Genomic DNA, 16,967 nt, shown 5'->3' with positions numbered 1-16,967 from the left:
TCCACTTCTTAGTCACTTGAAGATTAGGCTTCTGCAATTGTCCCGATGTAGTACTATACTTGAAAAATTACCCCGGAAACTGAGATTAGTATGGACAATGGCAGACTGCTTGCTAAGTGGTATATGCCACTGTGAGCATATGAGCATACTGGGTGGAGGATAAAATATTATTTTTGACTCACAAAACCATATATGGTTTGGGACCTGTCTTTGAGAAATTGCCTCTTTCCCTTGCAGTACTGCCAGATGAGATCAGCAGAGGTATGTTAGAGCTGAAGCTCCCGTGCTAAAAGAGAGGCAACTGCTGGCAGAGTGTTGGAAAGGCCCTTAACACTGAAATCTGCCATTTCTTCTTTCCCCCCCCCGCCCCACAACCCATTTGGTCCAAAATAGCCCCAATTTTTCAGGTTTTGTAGCAAGTCCTACAGGTCATCTACTTGAGCAATCATTTTAAGAGGGCAGAGGTTAGAGTGTGTAGAGAGCATTGGGAATTTTTTTCTATTTTATTGTCGGGATTAGAGATTTTACAGCATTTGAGAGGGAAAATCAGTTTTATTTGGCATTCTGCATTCATGCAGAGAGAAGTTGGTGATGTCCTACTTAGCTTGATCGTATTTTCAGTCCTCCAGTAAGGTGCCTAAAGCCTGAAAGAGGTGTTTTTATGTCTATACATTGAAATTATAAAATCTTGATCCATGCATTATCGCAATACAGCGAGTGTAGCAGAAACCCAGGGGAGGTGGCCAGCACTGCCTGTTTTCGTTATGGTGGGAACAGTTAGAATGGATCATTCCAGCAGCAGAAGATGACTTTCTGAAAATCAAAGGGTATTCATGACAAATGCAAATTATTGCTCTTGATATCATGGAAGCCTGGGGTTGTGGTGGTTTGGCTTTAGGATTGTAGGGAGTGGGCTTATAGCAGAAAAGAGAGGTTAAGGATCACAGTGTTTAGACTGAGTAGGTTGTGCCTGGGGTTCTAGAATGGGGGAGTAGGTGTGTAAAATTGTAGCGTGGCTTCTTTGGTGAGAGTAAGCCTTCCGAAGGCAATAATTTTGACAGGGATTGCTATGACTTTGAGAAAGTTTTCAGTAGCTTAACTGTATACCAAGTGAAAAGAACACTTCCTTGTGCATTGTTAAGAGAATCTAATTTACTGGACTTTGTGCAATTGGATACTCAAGGAAAAGCTTAGCAAGGTTCTAAATAGAGACTAGGCAATTATATGAATAAGAATAGCACCTGCATTAACAGAGATAAAAGTCAGAAAGAGTCTCAATCCTTATGTTTCAGGGCATAAAGAGATCAGAGTCTTGTATCAGGACAAAACTCCCTCGGAAAAACTGTATAGGTTCAATTTGCTTGTTTTTGCTCCTTCCATTTAAACATCTGCATTAGGTCAGAGTGAGAGAGAGAGGATAATAGATTAGCTAGACCATTGATATCTTCTGTTACAACAGTGTCTACAGTGCTGCAGTTTGTGCATCACAGATGGAAGTGCTTCCAGCTGAGTTTTGCATTGGGATTATCAAAAGTCCCAGAAAGAAAGGCAATCATTACTACAATCCAGAATTACCCTCAAATTTGATTTAGCCATTTAAGATGGTACTAAGGATAAAAAATGAAAAGAGAGAGAGGAACAAGTACAAATGAAAGGATTTTCTTATTAATGTGCGTTTTGGTTTGGTTGAAGTTTCCGGAGCTGGAAACACCAATTCTGTGTTTGTACTGGGAACATGGGTGACCGCTATTTCTTGTTTTAGAGCAGTTAAGAAATGAGCTCATCTGGCAGCTCTACAGTTGCAGTCACAGTCACTCACACCCAACAAACTGTGCTTTGTGTGTCCCATGGCATGCTGGAGGGAACAGCTGCTTACATGACAGATCTTAGCCACCACCTCACAAAACAGCAGATAAAAATCAAAGACCTCAAAAACATTTACTCAACTCAAATTGGCCAAAACAGTGGAACATTGCAGTGAGTCACAGCTGAGCCAGAGAAAGAAAGAAAAATCCTTTAAGAGCTGGCTAATGATAGCATAAAACTGAGTCATACTACTGCAAAAGCTTAAAAGGCATTGCACAACTGTTATACTGCATGTTCAGGGACATACAGTCGTGCTACAGATACTATAGAGTCCAGAGAGAATGAACATAGAAGTCTTAAAGCATGGAGTTATTCTGTTCAGTTCATTGTTATTTTGGCATACAGTTATAGGTTTTAGTGTTGTAGCCTGTTCCCATTTGTTCCCCTTTTGGCAGAGAGCAGTACTGAGAAGAACAGAAGACCAGATTGCTTTGATCTTTTCTTTCTTGGCACGATGCAGCTATATGACAAGTCAGGAATTTTATATATTCACTCAGGGCGCTCATTATAGCTTATTTATACAGTCACAATTTCTTGCTATTGACTAATAGTAGAATAAATTAAATTTAAAAGCATTTGTTTTTGTTAAAATGTTCTTTGGCCCTCATCATGAACAAGTAATGTACATTACATAGATATAAACTCATTCTCTCTACATATTTTATCTATCACACACTCACCACACAAAAGCTGTTCAGTCAAGTAACTAATGAAACACCATTTCTCTGGAAATTTCCATTACATGCGTCTGACGAAGTGGGTATTCACCCATGAAAGCTCATGCTCCAATACATCTGTTAGTCTATAAGGTGCCACAGGACTCTCTGTTACCATTTATAATGAATACACTGCAATTTACAAATTACAGCTTTAGCATAAACTTCAATCTGTGAGTTTGTTTGAATAGAAAAACCCTAATTCTGGCATTTCCCAACTTTTGAGTGATGTATTTTAAACTATAAAATTCTTTTAAGGTAGTTTTAGGAATGTAAAATGTTAATACTTTTAAAGCAAACTGCCTTCCCCCCACAAATTCCATCATCTGAAGCCATATCCCACCGCATAAGTAGGAGGAGTAGGAACCCCTGGACCTTTTAAAAACAGGTCAAATTAACAGCACAGTTTTCTACCATTTGAGTTGAAGTAATAGCTGGTAGCAGTAGTAGGCTGCTATCCTCCATGGAGCAATCAGTAGCCATGTGACATATGTTTTGCTAGTAGCTTATATAGTTATTTGCTAGATAGCAAAGGTATGTGGGCAATCAGGAATTCTACTCCTGGCTGAGGAAGGGAGTTTGGACAGTGGTCAGACAGCACAGATTCAGCACATTGCTACACGGACTTTCAGAATATAAGTGGTTAAGTCCCAGTGTTTTCTACACTTCATTGGTTCATGTACCACCATCTTAAACATTTGCAGTGAAGTGAATGGATGGAACATCGAGCTCATGTACCACTGTTGGGGAACCCTGGGTTAAGAACTGATCTGCCATTTTAGAGACCTGAAGCCAGATTCTAGACCCCCACTGCAGCTCCAGCACAAAGTGAGTGGGAGCACCACCATTCCAGTGATACCTCCTAAGGGCTTCTCTCATGACACAGCCTTATCCTTATTTCCATGTTAATGGGTGTGTGACAGCTCTGTCATCTTGCGAATCATGACATGTGCAACTTCAGAGTGGGAAAGGAACTGCCCTCTGGTTCACCATCCTGCCACCACACTGTTGTCCCCTACAGTAAATATTCTAACACTTCTTCCAGTCTAGCCTTACATACTTCAAATGAAGTAAGGCTTGACCTTAGTGGGTCTGTACCCTGGTTTCTTTCAGTCCCCCAGGATGCATGCTGCTGATTGCTTTGGGAGCCAGATTCCCAACTCAGTTGTACAGCTCTACATCTCTCCCTATCTTGAAATGTTTGTTCCTGAGCAGGAATGTAGATGTAAGCTTGTGTGAGGCATGCTGAATATCTGAGGTTAGAATGTGACAGCCTCTCTCGACTCATCAGTACAACTGCCTCCTCTTCATTCTTTGTTGCAGTGGTAAGGATGCTCCATCTTCATTAAACTCAGTGCCAGCACTGCTGGCCTAATTATCCATAAGCTTACTGGCTGCTACTGTCATCAGGATCAGCACATTTGCTTTTGAAGACAGTTTTTGTGCAATTCGCCCAGGGTCCGGTGGGAGCTGTAAGCTCTTTGGAATCATCTGCTATGTTGGATTTAGCCTCTTTCATTAAAACTCCTACGGCACAAATCTGACATAAGATTTGGAGGGTGGAAATGAATGGAGTGCGCTGACAGCTAAAGAGAGGCCCTGCTCCTGGTCACAGACTAGCAGGCATTCCAAGTAAGGGGATGAGAGGAATCATGCAAGAGGGATTATTCTTGCTTTTTATTTGCACTAGTTGTGGTGAAGAGGAAAAATTAAAAATTGATTGTATTCTATTCTTTTGGGCGCTTATGCTGTAGCAGTCCCACTGAGCATACTAACCTTTTCCTCCCAGTCAGATTTTGTTTATAGAATCATAGCATAGTAGGGCTGGAAGGGGCTTCAAGAGGTCATCTAGTCCATTCCCCTGTGCTGAAGTAAGATCAACCATAGTAGACTATCCCTGAAGGTATTTGTCTAACCTGTTTTTAACAGCCTCCAACAACAGGAATTCCACAACGTCCTTAGGTAAACTTTATGTAAGCAGCCTGTACAGACTGGTCAGATAAGTCAGCATACCCACGTTTTTACTAATGGCTTCACAAAACCTGACCTGGGGCGCAATTTTTTGCACTAGAAGGAAGCAAGAGGAAGAAGTGCTTCAGCTCTCACTTCAGAGATAAAAGTAACTCTTCTTTCTGTCAGCCTATGTTAGTCTGAAGGGTACATGATTTCCAGTATATTTCTGTTTATCTCTCTCTACTGATGAAGTTTGTGGAGAAAAATAGCATTTTATATAAAGATGCAGGTATCCAAATTACACTCTTTGGCACTTCTTGATATTTTCATATAGTTCATAACAGTGGTAGGCAACCTGCGGCCCATTGGGTAATCCGCTGGCTGGCCACCAGACAGTTTGGTTACATTTGCGTGACTGTCTGCAGCTCCCAGTGTCCGCAGTTCATCGTTCCTGGCCAATGGGAGCTGCAGGAAGCGACAAGAGCCACAGGGACATGCTGGCTGCCACTTCCCGCAGCTCCCAATGGCCGGGATTGCTGAACTGCGGAATCTGGGAGCTGCGGGCAGCTGTGCAAATGTAACCAAACTGTCTGGCGGCCTGCCAGCGGATTACCCTGATGGGCCACAGGTTGCCCACCACTGGTTTATAACCTATATTAGTGTCTGTAAGGCTAAGTACTCATATATATGTACTATCTCCAGTACTTCAGTTGTGATGGTAGAGCAGTACCTTTATGTCTGCAGTTGCTTTGCGTCAGCTCTTCTAGATCATGTTCCTAACTCCTATTTTTTAAAAAGTGCCCTTTTCTTTCATGCCTGGCTCAATAGTGACCAAGAGCTGTTGCCTTCTGATGGCTATTTCTTGGTCTTAGTTCGCAGGGCACACTACCACAGTTAGAAAGGCAGAGAATTAAATAGCCTCTCTCCCTAAAGGTGGGCACACTTGGCCCAGGTGTAGGCAACAAGAGGAAGCTTGTACTGTTCTTGCTCATGTTGAGCCTGGGTCTACTCCTGATGAAGTCAAAGGGAAGGTTTCTTTTGACTTGGACAGCAGTCTAACACTTATACACAAAGAGCCTGATCCAAATTCTGTTCATTTGGTATGGATCATTAACAACTCATAGAATAGAATATTAGGGTTGGAAGGGACCTCAGGAGGTCATCTAGTCCAACCCCCTGCTCAAAGCAGGAGCAATCCCCAGACACATTTTTGTCCCAGATCCCTAAATGGCCCCTTCAAGGATTGAACTCACAACGCTGGGTTTAGCAGGCCAATGCTCAAACCACTGAGCTATCCCTGACTCACTTACTCTAAGAAAAAAAGAATAATAATGTAATGCCATAAGAAGCAGCACATGACTGAAACATTGTCAAAATGTAGACAGTTGTGTTTATGTAATCACAGTGAGTGTTACTGCTTTTTAAATCAATCTCCTATGCTTTTTGTGTTTTATTGCTGTGTACATTTTATATATCGCTGAGAATAACGGGCATGTTCTGTAGTCTTCTATAAGAAATCTGAAGGCCAACATTTAATTCAGTGTCTTTTTCAAAGATCTGATCTTTGGGGCAGAGATTGTCATGTGTGTTCATATTGCATCTGGCACAATGAACCAGGATCCTGATTGGGGTCTGACTGCTACTATAATATAATATAAATATAACTAACAATCATGTTTCATTATGGTCATTGTTAGTTAACAATCAAGCTATTTAAGGAAACAACTCCTGGAAATTCCTGCTGGTACATAACACAAACATCCCCCGTGGTTAACATATTTTACTAGATGCTGCAGAGTTGGTTTTAAATTAAGACTAGTGTTCTTGTTGCAAACAAATGCTTTTGAAATGCAAGTAATTTCCAGTACCTTTCCCAGCAATGGAACAGGTGATGACATAACAGGAGGGATTCCTACTTTGCTGAGCTAGTGATCTCTGTTCTTGCCATATGATCTAGTAATATAGGTGTTTATCCAACATGTTCATGGTTAGGATACCATACTAGTGGAGATGTAGTTGTACTACTATCAGATTAAGGGTAAAGTAGATCAGTCATGTGGCAGTAAATCCAGTCTTATTTTAATAAAAATCAGAGGACTAGATTTCCTGATAAACTACCCACTGTGTGGTGTTCTGACAATGTAGAGTGTGTCATGGCAGCAGCACAAAGCAAAGCAGCTAGAATGTACTAATGAATCTGGTACAGAATGTACATGGTGACAGGACTTAGAGTGAAAACTCAGAACAATTATTGCAGAGAGAGAAGGGACTGGAGGGTAGGGAGAGACTGTCCACTCTTTCTTTCCTCAGTTCTTCAGCGAAGACTTCTGCCTCCCTCTCATGATTGAAGGTGGAGGTGGGGCTGAGGGAAGGCTATTGTCCTTGAGACATACACATTCTTCGCCACCCCACTGTCAGTTTCAGACTTAGCGTTTGAGGTTTCCTTCAGGAAGCTAAACTGGCAAGACGGATCAAAAAAAAAAAAAAACCAGGCACAATCCCAGTTTTCAAAGACTTGAGTAAACCTATCAAATATAAGACATCAACAAATTCCAGTCGTCTGTATATCATATTCTGCTGTCCAGGACAAAGAAGATCAGGGAGTTATGAGAACAGCGACGACAATTAACAAATACTGGATTTTATTTACTTTTGTTTAACAGCCATAGATTCAACCCTAACACAATCATGAGTATTTGAGGTTAACCACACGGTAAATACATCTGTAGGAATACACTTAAGTTAGACCCAAGTTATTGAAATGTTATGCTTTAATGCTCTGGTATTTGGCAACTAAGTGCAGAACATGTACATCTTGATCATATTATTATAGCTGGACTCCCATATAAGATATATGGCCTAGTTCCCGCTAAAGTTAGTGGATGTAGAGGAAGTCCCAGAACCTGGCCTCAGAGAGAGACTGAATGTCAGGCTTGGTCTACACTACGCGTTTAAACCAATTTTAGCAGCGTTAAACCGATTTAACACTGTACCCGTCCACACTAAGAGGCCCTTTATATCGATATAAAGGGTTCTTTAAATCAGTTTCTGTACTCCTCCCCGACGAGAAGCGCTAAAATCGGCATTACCATATCGGATTAGGGTTAGTGTGGCCGCAAATCGATGGTATTGGCCTCCGGGCAGTATCCCACAGTGCACCACTGTGACCGCTCTGGACAGCAATCTGAACTCTGATGCAGTGGCCAGGTAAACAGGGCAAGCCCCGTGAAATTTTGATTTTCATTTCCTGTTTGCCCAGCGTGGAGCTCTGATCAGCACGGGTGGCAGTGCAGCCCCAAATCCAAAAAGAGCTCCAGCATGGACCATACGGGAGATACTAAATCTGATCGCTGTATTGGGAAACAAATCTGTTCTATCAAAGCTCTGTTACAGAAGACGAAATGCCAAAGTGTTTGAAAAAAAAATCTACAGGCTACACGGTGCTGTGTGACAAGTGTAACGGGAAGCCAGAGACTCAAATGGACACTCAGGGAGGGAGGGAGGGGGTACTGAGGACTCCAGCTATCCCACAGTCCCCAGCAGTCTCCGAAAAGTATTTGCATTCTTGGCTGAGCTCCCAATGCCTGTAGGTTCAAACACATTGTCCGGCATGGTTCAGGGAATAGCTCGTCAATTTACCGCCCCCCCCGTGAAAGAAAAGGGAAAGAAATCGTTTCTTGACTTCTTTCAATGTCACCCTATGTCTACTGAATGCTGCTGGTAGACGTGATGCTGCAGCAGTGAAGAGCAGTATCCACTCCTCTCCCCTGCCCTGTGGCAGACGGTGCAGTAGGACTGGTAACCGTCCTTGTTATCAACCCATGCGTGCTCCTGGCTGGCTTCAGGTGAGGCTGGGCGGGGGCGCCTGAGTGAAAATAGGAATGATTCTTGGTCATTCCCTGTAGTTGGTACAGAACGGCTGGTAACCGTCCTCATCATAGTAACTGGGGGTTGAGCTCCATCAGCCCCCTCCCTTTCCTGTGTAAAGAAAAGATTCTGTCCTGCCTGGACTATCACAGCAGCGGGATGCTGGGCTCCTCTCTCCCGCACCGCTTAATGTCCTGCCTGGACTGTCATAGCACCGGGAGGCTGCCTCCCCCTCATTTTATCTCACTAACAAGTCATTGTTTCTTATTCCTGCATTCTTTATAACTTCATGACACAAATTGGGGGGACACTGCCACGGTAGCCCAGGAAGGTTGGGGGAGGAAGGAAGCAACAGGTGGGGTTGTTGCAGTGGCACCCCCCATTAATGGCATGTAGCTCATCATTTCTGCAGGATCTGACACGGAGCAGCTGTGCTCTCTGATACACTGGTTCTCTAGTACACTTGCCCCATATTCTAGGCAGGACTGACTCTATTTTTAGAAACCATAAGGAGGGATTGACTCGGGGAGTCATTCCCAGATTTGCCTTTGCACCCCCGGCCGATCTCAGCCAGGGGCACCCATGATAGCAGCAGACAGTACAGAAGGACAGATAACCGTCATCTCATTGCCAATTTACACCGGCAGCAGATGGTACAGAACGACTGGTAACCGTCTCTGCTATCATGCAAAAGCAAATGAATGCTGCTGTGTAGCGCTGGAGTATCGCCTCTGTCCGCGGCATCCAGCACACGTACGGTGACCGTAAAAAAAAAAAAAAGCTGAACGGGCTCCATGGTTGCCATGCTATCGCGTCTGCCAGGGCAATCCAGGGAAAAAGGGCGCGAAATGATTGTCTGCTGTTGCTTTCCCGGAGGAAGGAATGACTGACGACATTTACCCAGAACCACCCGCGACAATGATTTTTGCCCCATCAGCCACTGGGCTCTCAACCCAGAATTCTAAGGGGCAGGGGAGACTGCGGGAACTATGAGATAGCTACGGAATAGCTACCCACAGTGCAACGCTCCGGAAATCGACGCTAGCCTCGGACCATGGACGCACACCGCCGAATTAATGTGTTAAGTGTGGCCGCGTGCACTCGACTTTATACAATCTATTTTATAAAACCGGTTCATGTAAAATCGGAATTATCCCGTAGTGTAGACGTACCCTCAGAAGACAGCTCACCAGAATTATGTCTTTAGGCTGGAAGCATGCATTTCTGCCTACATTACTGAATAATGCTGACAGCGTATTTAAAGTAGGAAAAACAATGCCTGAGAGACTTCTTCCCAAAGCTCCCTATTGGTTTCTAGGGCACTGTCTTTTCGCATGAAAGACTCCTGTGTTAGTACATTTTGCTGCAGGTGACACTGCACATGCATTGGAGATTTGATGAAGGTTACACCCAAGTTTCTTGTCAAGCTGAGGAAGCCAGTTACAATGACCAGGTTTGTCTGTCGGTCGGTCGGTTGTAAGGACACAGCTCTACTAGTTGCTTTTCAGCACTGGAGACTTCTGAATGACACTATAAAAACCAAGACCCTGCTGGTTCTGTGTGTAAATTAAAGACAGCCTGACACTTTTCATAAGAGAAGATGGAGGGTTGTTTGCATGTCCTTGGCCAAAGTTTCACCTCCCCAGCTATGTCATACTGTGCAGTGGCTTGCTGATTCCCTCCACAATGGAAGTAACAGTATTTCAGTCATGCTCTGGCTGAAAGATGCTATGTGTGTGTAAATTAGGGTTAATATAGACCCAAAACAAAATTTCTCTCTCTCACACACACACTCACACGGGTTGGACTACAGCCTTGCACTATAGTTATGACATGATATTTTGTATAAAGAGCATCGTGTAAAGCGGAGGGTCAGTGAGGAGGGGATTCTTACTACTCATAATAAAAATGTTTAAGAAAAACTGGAAACAAAAAGTGTGTGTTACTACTTGTGGAGAGGGAGAGTGAGTGACTGTCGTTAGTTACTTCCCAATGGCTAAGAATGAAGTGGCATAGGAGGAACAGTTATAACTTGCATGCCTGGCTTTTAAAACACTTGCCAAAAGAGGGTCACTTACTTATTTCAACCAAATATCTCTTATACCTACACCATGTGCATTGTCCGGAAAGTAATATTCTCTAATTGTAAAAACCAGACCCTTGGCTGGTTCAAGGCAGTATAGCACCACTGATGTCAAAGGACCAATGCTGATTTGTGCCAGCTGAGGGTCTGGCCCTAATTAGCCATTTGTAAAAGAAAACAAAATGTTCATGTCGCCCACACAGTACGTCTGATCTTTTAGAAAGGTGATAAAATATTGGGACAGCATTCTTCCATGTGGCCCTATGTCTGCACAACATGAAATCCAGGTAGTGCACTGGGAGTGATATGCAAGTCCAAGGAGAAGCAGAAGGGGGAGGGGAAAATGCAGCTTTAGTAAGCAAACTGTGAACTCAGAACGACACTAATAGTTGCCCACATGTTTTCTCTCATTTATGTTATCAGGTGTCCTAATAGGAACCAAAAAATAGAGGAAATTTTCCTTATAATTTTGCCCTTCATGTTTCTATAACTAAACCACTATTGTGGCTTAATGTTATTTAACATGTCTGGCTGACAAAAGTGGATGAATTGTTTTAAATCAATATCTCAGTTCTCTTTCATGCCAGTATCTGTCCCGTGTAACTTCACTGATTTCACATATATTTTTTATGTAACATGGATTTTTAAGGCTGAATCAGTGTTGGACATGAATTGGTTGATAGCCTTAATCTCAACCATGTCAACAAAACTCAAGATTGCACATACAGACCAACATCCATAAATGCTGCCTGGGATTTAACTTCCGTTAAGGTAGTAACTTTGGGGGCCGAACTTAGTTCACTCTGTTTATAATGAGGTTTATGCAAAGTTTCAGTCACATCAGTATAAACAACTGTTCTATAAGCAAGGAGTAAAGTGAGTTGTCAGCCAAGCCAGGGACTAGTTCCAGAGTGATCAGTGTGCAATATATTTTTAAAGGCTTGAGAATTACATTTATTTATAAGTAGAAATTTAATACACAACCCATTCAACAAGAGTTGACTGTTCCCTGCAGACTGTTTACTGATGCATTCAGTTCATCAGCAGTTGGTATGGTTAGGCTTATTGTCTGACAAAAATCATGTAAATATGAAAAATATAATAGGCTAAGTTCAAAGCTGGTATAACTCCATTTAAATAAGTGTTACAAAAGGGTTAATTCTGCCCCTTCTGTCTATTGCACATCTGAGGGATATGGTACTATCATTTTTGCAAGTAATAGACATTTGAGAAAGATGTGGCAGACAGGTAATTGTGACATTGTCATTCTTGTGCTGTCATATGCTATGTACCGTGTATCGGGTACAGATTCATTTTTGGTAAGAGTTATAATAAATAAATAATGGTGTGCCCATCTATAGCGCCTTCCCTCTGAGCAACTGAAAGTGCTTGACAAATGTTAAGTATGTAAGCTTCAGAGTATCCCTGTGAGATACAAGAATCACTTCACCCAACAAAAATACAGCAGCTATTTGAACAGTGCCAACTAACACTGTGCCAATCTATCCAACTACACACTCAGCCCAGAAGAAATGTCTGTCCTATCTCGGGGACTCTCTTTCTGCCCTGCCACCCCCACCAACGTGATACAGTTCTGTGGCGATCTGGAAGCCTACTTTCGCCGTCTCCGACTCAAAGAATACTTCCAGGACAACACTGAACAGTGGACTGATACACAGGTGCCCTCCCACCAACAGCACAAGAAGAAGAACTCCACATGGACTCCTCCTGAGGGTCGAAATGACAGTCTGGACCTATACATTGAATGCTTCCGCCGGCGTGCACAGGCAGAAATCGTGGAACAACAACATCGCTTGCCTCACAACCTAAGTCGTGAAGAATGCAATGCCATCCACAGCCTCAGAAACCACCTTGACATTATCATCAAAGAGGCTGATAAAGGAGGTGCCGTTGTTATCATGAACAGGTCTGACTACCAAAAGGAGGCCACCAGACAACTCTCCAATACCAAATTCTGCAGGCCACTTCCCGCAGATCCCACTGAGGAATACACTAAGAAACTACAGCATCTACTCAGGACGCTCCCTACACTAACACCAGAAGAAATCAACATACCCCTAGAGCCCCGACCAGGGTTATTCTATCTACTACCCAAAATCCACAAACCCGGAAATCCTGGACGCCCCATCATCTCGGGCATTGGCACTCTCACTGAAGGACTGTCTGGATATATGGACTCTCTGCTCAGACCCTATGCCACCAGCACTCCCAGCTATCTCCGTGACACCACTGATTTCCTGAGGAAACTACAATGCATTGGTCACCTCCCAGAAAATACCATCTTAGCCACCATGGATGTAGAGGCTCTCTACACAAACATCCCACACACAGATGGAATACAAGCTGTCAGGAACACTATCCTTGATGATGCCACAGCACAACTGGCTGCTGAGCTCTGTGCCTTTATCCTCACACACAACTATTTCAAATTTGATGACAATATATATCTCCAGATCAGTGGCACTGCTATGGGCACCCGCATGGCCCCACAATATGCCAATATCTTTATGGCCGACCTGGAACAACGCTTCCTCAGCTCTCGTCCACTCACGCCCCTTCTCTACCTACGCTACATTGATGACATCTTCATCATCTGGACCCATGGGAAGGAGACTCTGGAAAAATTCCACCATGATTTCAACAGCTTCCACCCCACCATCAACCTCAGCCTGGACCAATCTACACGGGAGGTCCACTTTCTAGACACCACGGTGCAAATAAGCGATGGTCACATTAACACCACCCTATATCCAAAACCTACCGACCGCTATGCCTACCTTCATGCCTCCAGCTTCCATCCCGGACACATCACACGATCCATTGTCTACAGCCAAGCACTGAGGTACAACCGCATCTGCTCTAACCCCTCAGACAGAGACCAACACCTACAAAATCTCCACCAAGCATTCTCAAAACTACAATACCCCACGAGGAAATAAGGAAACAGATCAACAGAGCCAGACGTGTACCCAGAAGCCTCCTACTGCAAGACAAACCCAAGAAAGAAACCAACAGGACTCCACTGGCCATCACATACAGCCCCCAGCTAAAACCCCTCCAACGCATCATCAAGGGTCTACAACCCATCCTGGACAATGATCCCACACTTTCACAGGCCTTGGGTGGCAGGCCAGTCCTTGCCCACAGACAACCTGCCAACCTGAAACATATTGTCACCAGTAACTGCACACCGCACCATAATAACTCTAGCTCAGGAACCAATCCATTCAACAAACCTCGATGCCAACTCTGCCCACATATCTACACCAGCGACACCATCACAGGATCTAACCAGATCAGCCACACCATCACTGGTTCATTCACCTGCACATCCACCAATGTAATATACACCATCATATGCCAGCAATGCCCCTCTGCTATGTACATTGGCCAAACTGGACAGTCTCTACAGAAAAGGATAAATGGACACAAATCAGACATTAGGAATGGCAATATACAAAAACCTGTAGGAGAGCACTTCAACCTCCCTGGCCACACTATAGCAGACCTTAAGGTGGCCATCCTGCAGCAAAAAAACTTCAGGACCAGACTTCAAAGAGAAACTGCTGAGCTTCAGTTCATCTGCAAATTTGACACCATCAGCTCAGGATTGAACAAAGACTGTGAATGGCTTGCCAACTACAGAACCAGTTTCTCCTCTCTTGGTTTTCACACCTCAACTGCTAGAACAGGGCCTCATCCTCCCTGATTGAACTGATCTCGTTATCTCTAGCTTGCTTGCTAGCATATATATACCTGCCCCTGGAAATTTCCACTACAGGCATCTGAGGAAGTGGGTATTCACCCACGAAAGCTCATGCTCCAAAACGTCTGTTAGTCTATAAGGTGCCACAGGATTCTTTGCTGCTTTTACAGATCCAGACTAACACGGCTACCCCTATGATAACTAACACTAGGCACCCTTTTAGGAAGAGCACCTCCAATTGACGCTGCAGGAAAAAAATTCAAGTGTAGAGTTTAATTATTCCAGGTGAAGTTTAGCCTGTACCTCAGGGTCAACACCTCTGCTGCTAAAAAGAGTGCCATGGGATCTCAAATTATAAGAGTGTAAGGAGCTTGGTTTTTTCATTCTTCCAGAAGACAGCAACCCCAACATCACAGTAGCTCCCAATACTCTACTGGGGCAGAGGTTCAGTAATGATGCAGGAGAGAAGAACGTCATCTGCTAAATTACCAGGACCGCTCCCTGAAGCATCTCTGTCTTCCTTGGAGGGGTTCCATCCAAATCTGGCAAGAAGAAATTTAAAAAATAAACTAATTGACCAGTCATAAGATAATGGAACAGTCACTGAAAGATGCATGATTTGTCAACTCTACAGTAAGGGCCTTTGGCCCAGATTTTAGAAGTATTTAGGCATTGCTCCATTCAGGGTGTAACTCCTAACTGACTTAGGAGACACATTCTCATTTTCAAAAATGAGAAGTGCCTAAGTCAGTTTTGAAAATGAGATGCAGGCTCCCAAGTCAGTTAAGCATTACAATGCTGAGCAAAGCAAAGCCTAAATACCTTTGAAAAACTTATGATTCATCTAACAAATCATGCTGATCTTTTTGGACACAGATTGTAACTTGTTTGGAACAAATATGGAACACAGATGCTTTTTGTTCAGTTTTGTCAATGATTTTGTGCACACAGAGCACGCACACAAACTGTAGTCAGTGATACAACAAGAAGTGGAAACTGTTCCTTGGTTTATGACTTTTTAAAAAGATATGGAGTTGCAGCTCTAACAGGAAATTAAATTGGAAGATTACCAAGTGCTGCTGCTGCCAGTATTTGGCATGTCATGGAACCCAGCAAACATTTTTATCTTTCATATGATGCACAGAATAAGCTCTCCAAGTTTCTGGGTTTTCACATTGATTTAAGGGTATCAAATATGATGAGATCAACAGGGTTTGAAAGCTGTGATTGACGAGTTTGTCCATTCATCTCTTTAAAGTGAAAATGGAAAAAGGAATTTGGTGAGCCACATCAGTCAAAATGAGTGGTTTGTCTGGAGGAAGTTACTGAAACTAAGCAGCTAGTAGACAGTTACATTTACTGTAAGTTTTCTAAAGTGGTCTTCCACAGGAAAGACTTTTTCCAGTGGCTCATTTATTGACATTACTATTTCATGTCTAACCTTAGAGGGATTTCATCGTGTCAGCAAGCTGTTCCTCAGTAGGACAACTTAATGGCAACATTCCTCTAACAAAGTAGGGCTCCTTTACGTTACCTGGTGCACAGTGTGGGTATTGGGGGGAATTCTATGGCAATTCAGGTGTGTTTACTTTGTTGTAGTTTGTTTACACAGAAAATGTCTGAGCTCACTCTTAAATGGTGGGGGAGCAATGTCCCACCCTAGAGTCACTCACTCTTGCCCATTCCTAGTTGTGTGGTAAATGGGCACACAAAGCTAAATTCACCTCAAATTCAATTGACTTCAGAGCTTCATCCAGGGTGAATTTTTTCCCCTAAGTGTAATGAGGATTTTTCTGGGTCTGTTAGTTTCTTAGGCCATAGCTTTCTCAGAGATCATATTCTCACTGGCATTTTATGGACCCATTTGGCTCAGATTGGAGGGCTCTTTCCATCTGGGTAACCACTGACAGGCATGGGTTTCAGCTGAATGCATAGACTGTCAGAAAAACTGCCATCCTGTCGGTGATAGATTCATTACCCTCCTGCATAGGCCTTGACAGCGATGGAAGTGCCTGTTATGGTGAATGATGCCTAAAAATATATGCAGCTTTGTTTTCAAGTGACAGGATTAATTTGGGTTGCAGAGTGCCCTGAATGCTTTAGCTATTACTTGAAAATTAGAACCACTAGAAATAGTTTACTTCAAGCAAAGGACAATGGGAGGGAGGAGAGGAATAAAAGTCAAATCATGCCCTTCAAAGAATGCAGTAGGCACCCTCTGTTGATTTTCTGTCTAAAAGATTGAAATTTTCCCTGTTACTAGCAGTGCTGGCAGAGGCCTGGAAAGATCTGATTGTTGTTGAAATGAAAGAAATTACTACCTTGATAACCAGCACAATGTACTTCACAAACATCATTTGAGCCTCCCACCAACTCTGAAGGAGTATGTGGAAGAAGAGTATACACACCACAGCTGTGCCTTCTTGTGGTGAGCATGGCATGGTGGCCTCATCTCCTGCTGACAGCCACTCCAGTTTCCAGGGTAAACCAAGTCCAGCACAAGTAGTTTGGCAGCATCATGCTGGAGCCTTGGCTCTAGGGTCTTCATGCCTCTGCCCTAGGTGAATTAGAAGGGGAACCCAGGTCCACCCTCTACTCTGGATGCCAGTCCAGGGACCTAGAATGAAGCAAGCAAGGTCTGTTTGTTTAGACTCTGCTGTATCCCTGGGCTGCTTCCTCCCATGGCCTCCAAGTAGGCCTCTCACAGCCTTTTGCTGGACTGACTCAACTAAAGGTCCCAAAACGGGGAATCAAA

General features: G+C 43.4%; 1 protein-coding gene across 5 annotated transcripts in view; it reads left to right on the top strand.

The window, feature by feature from the left end:
* ANKH (ANKH inorganic pyrophosphate transport regulator) overlaps window positions 1-16,967 on the top strand; it is a 164,693-nt gene that overhangs the window by 82,851 nt on the left and 64,875 nt on the right. The gene's annotated exons all lie outside the window — the stretch shown is intronic.

Source organism: Gopherus flavomarginatus, chromosome 2 (assembly GCF_025201925.1).
Source record: "Gopherus flavomarginatus isolate rGopFla2 chromosome 2, rGopFla2.mat.asm, whole genome shotgun sequence".
In the NCBI taxonomy this organism is placed as follows: domain Eukaryota; kingdom Metazoa; phylum Chordata; order Testudines; family Testudinidae; genus Gopherus; species Gopherus flavomarginatus.
Note: the sequence above shows the minus strand (reverse complement) of the source record. Positions and strands in the feature narration are given on the sequence as shown.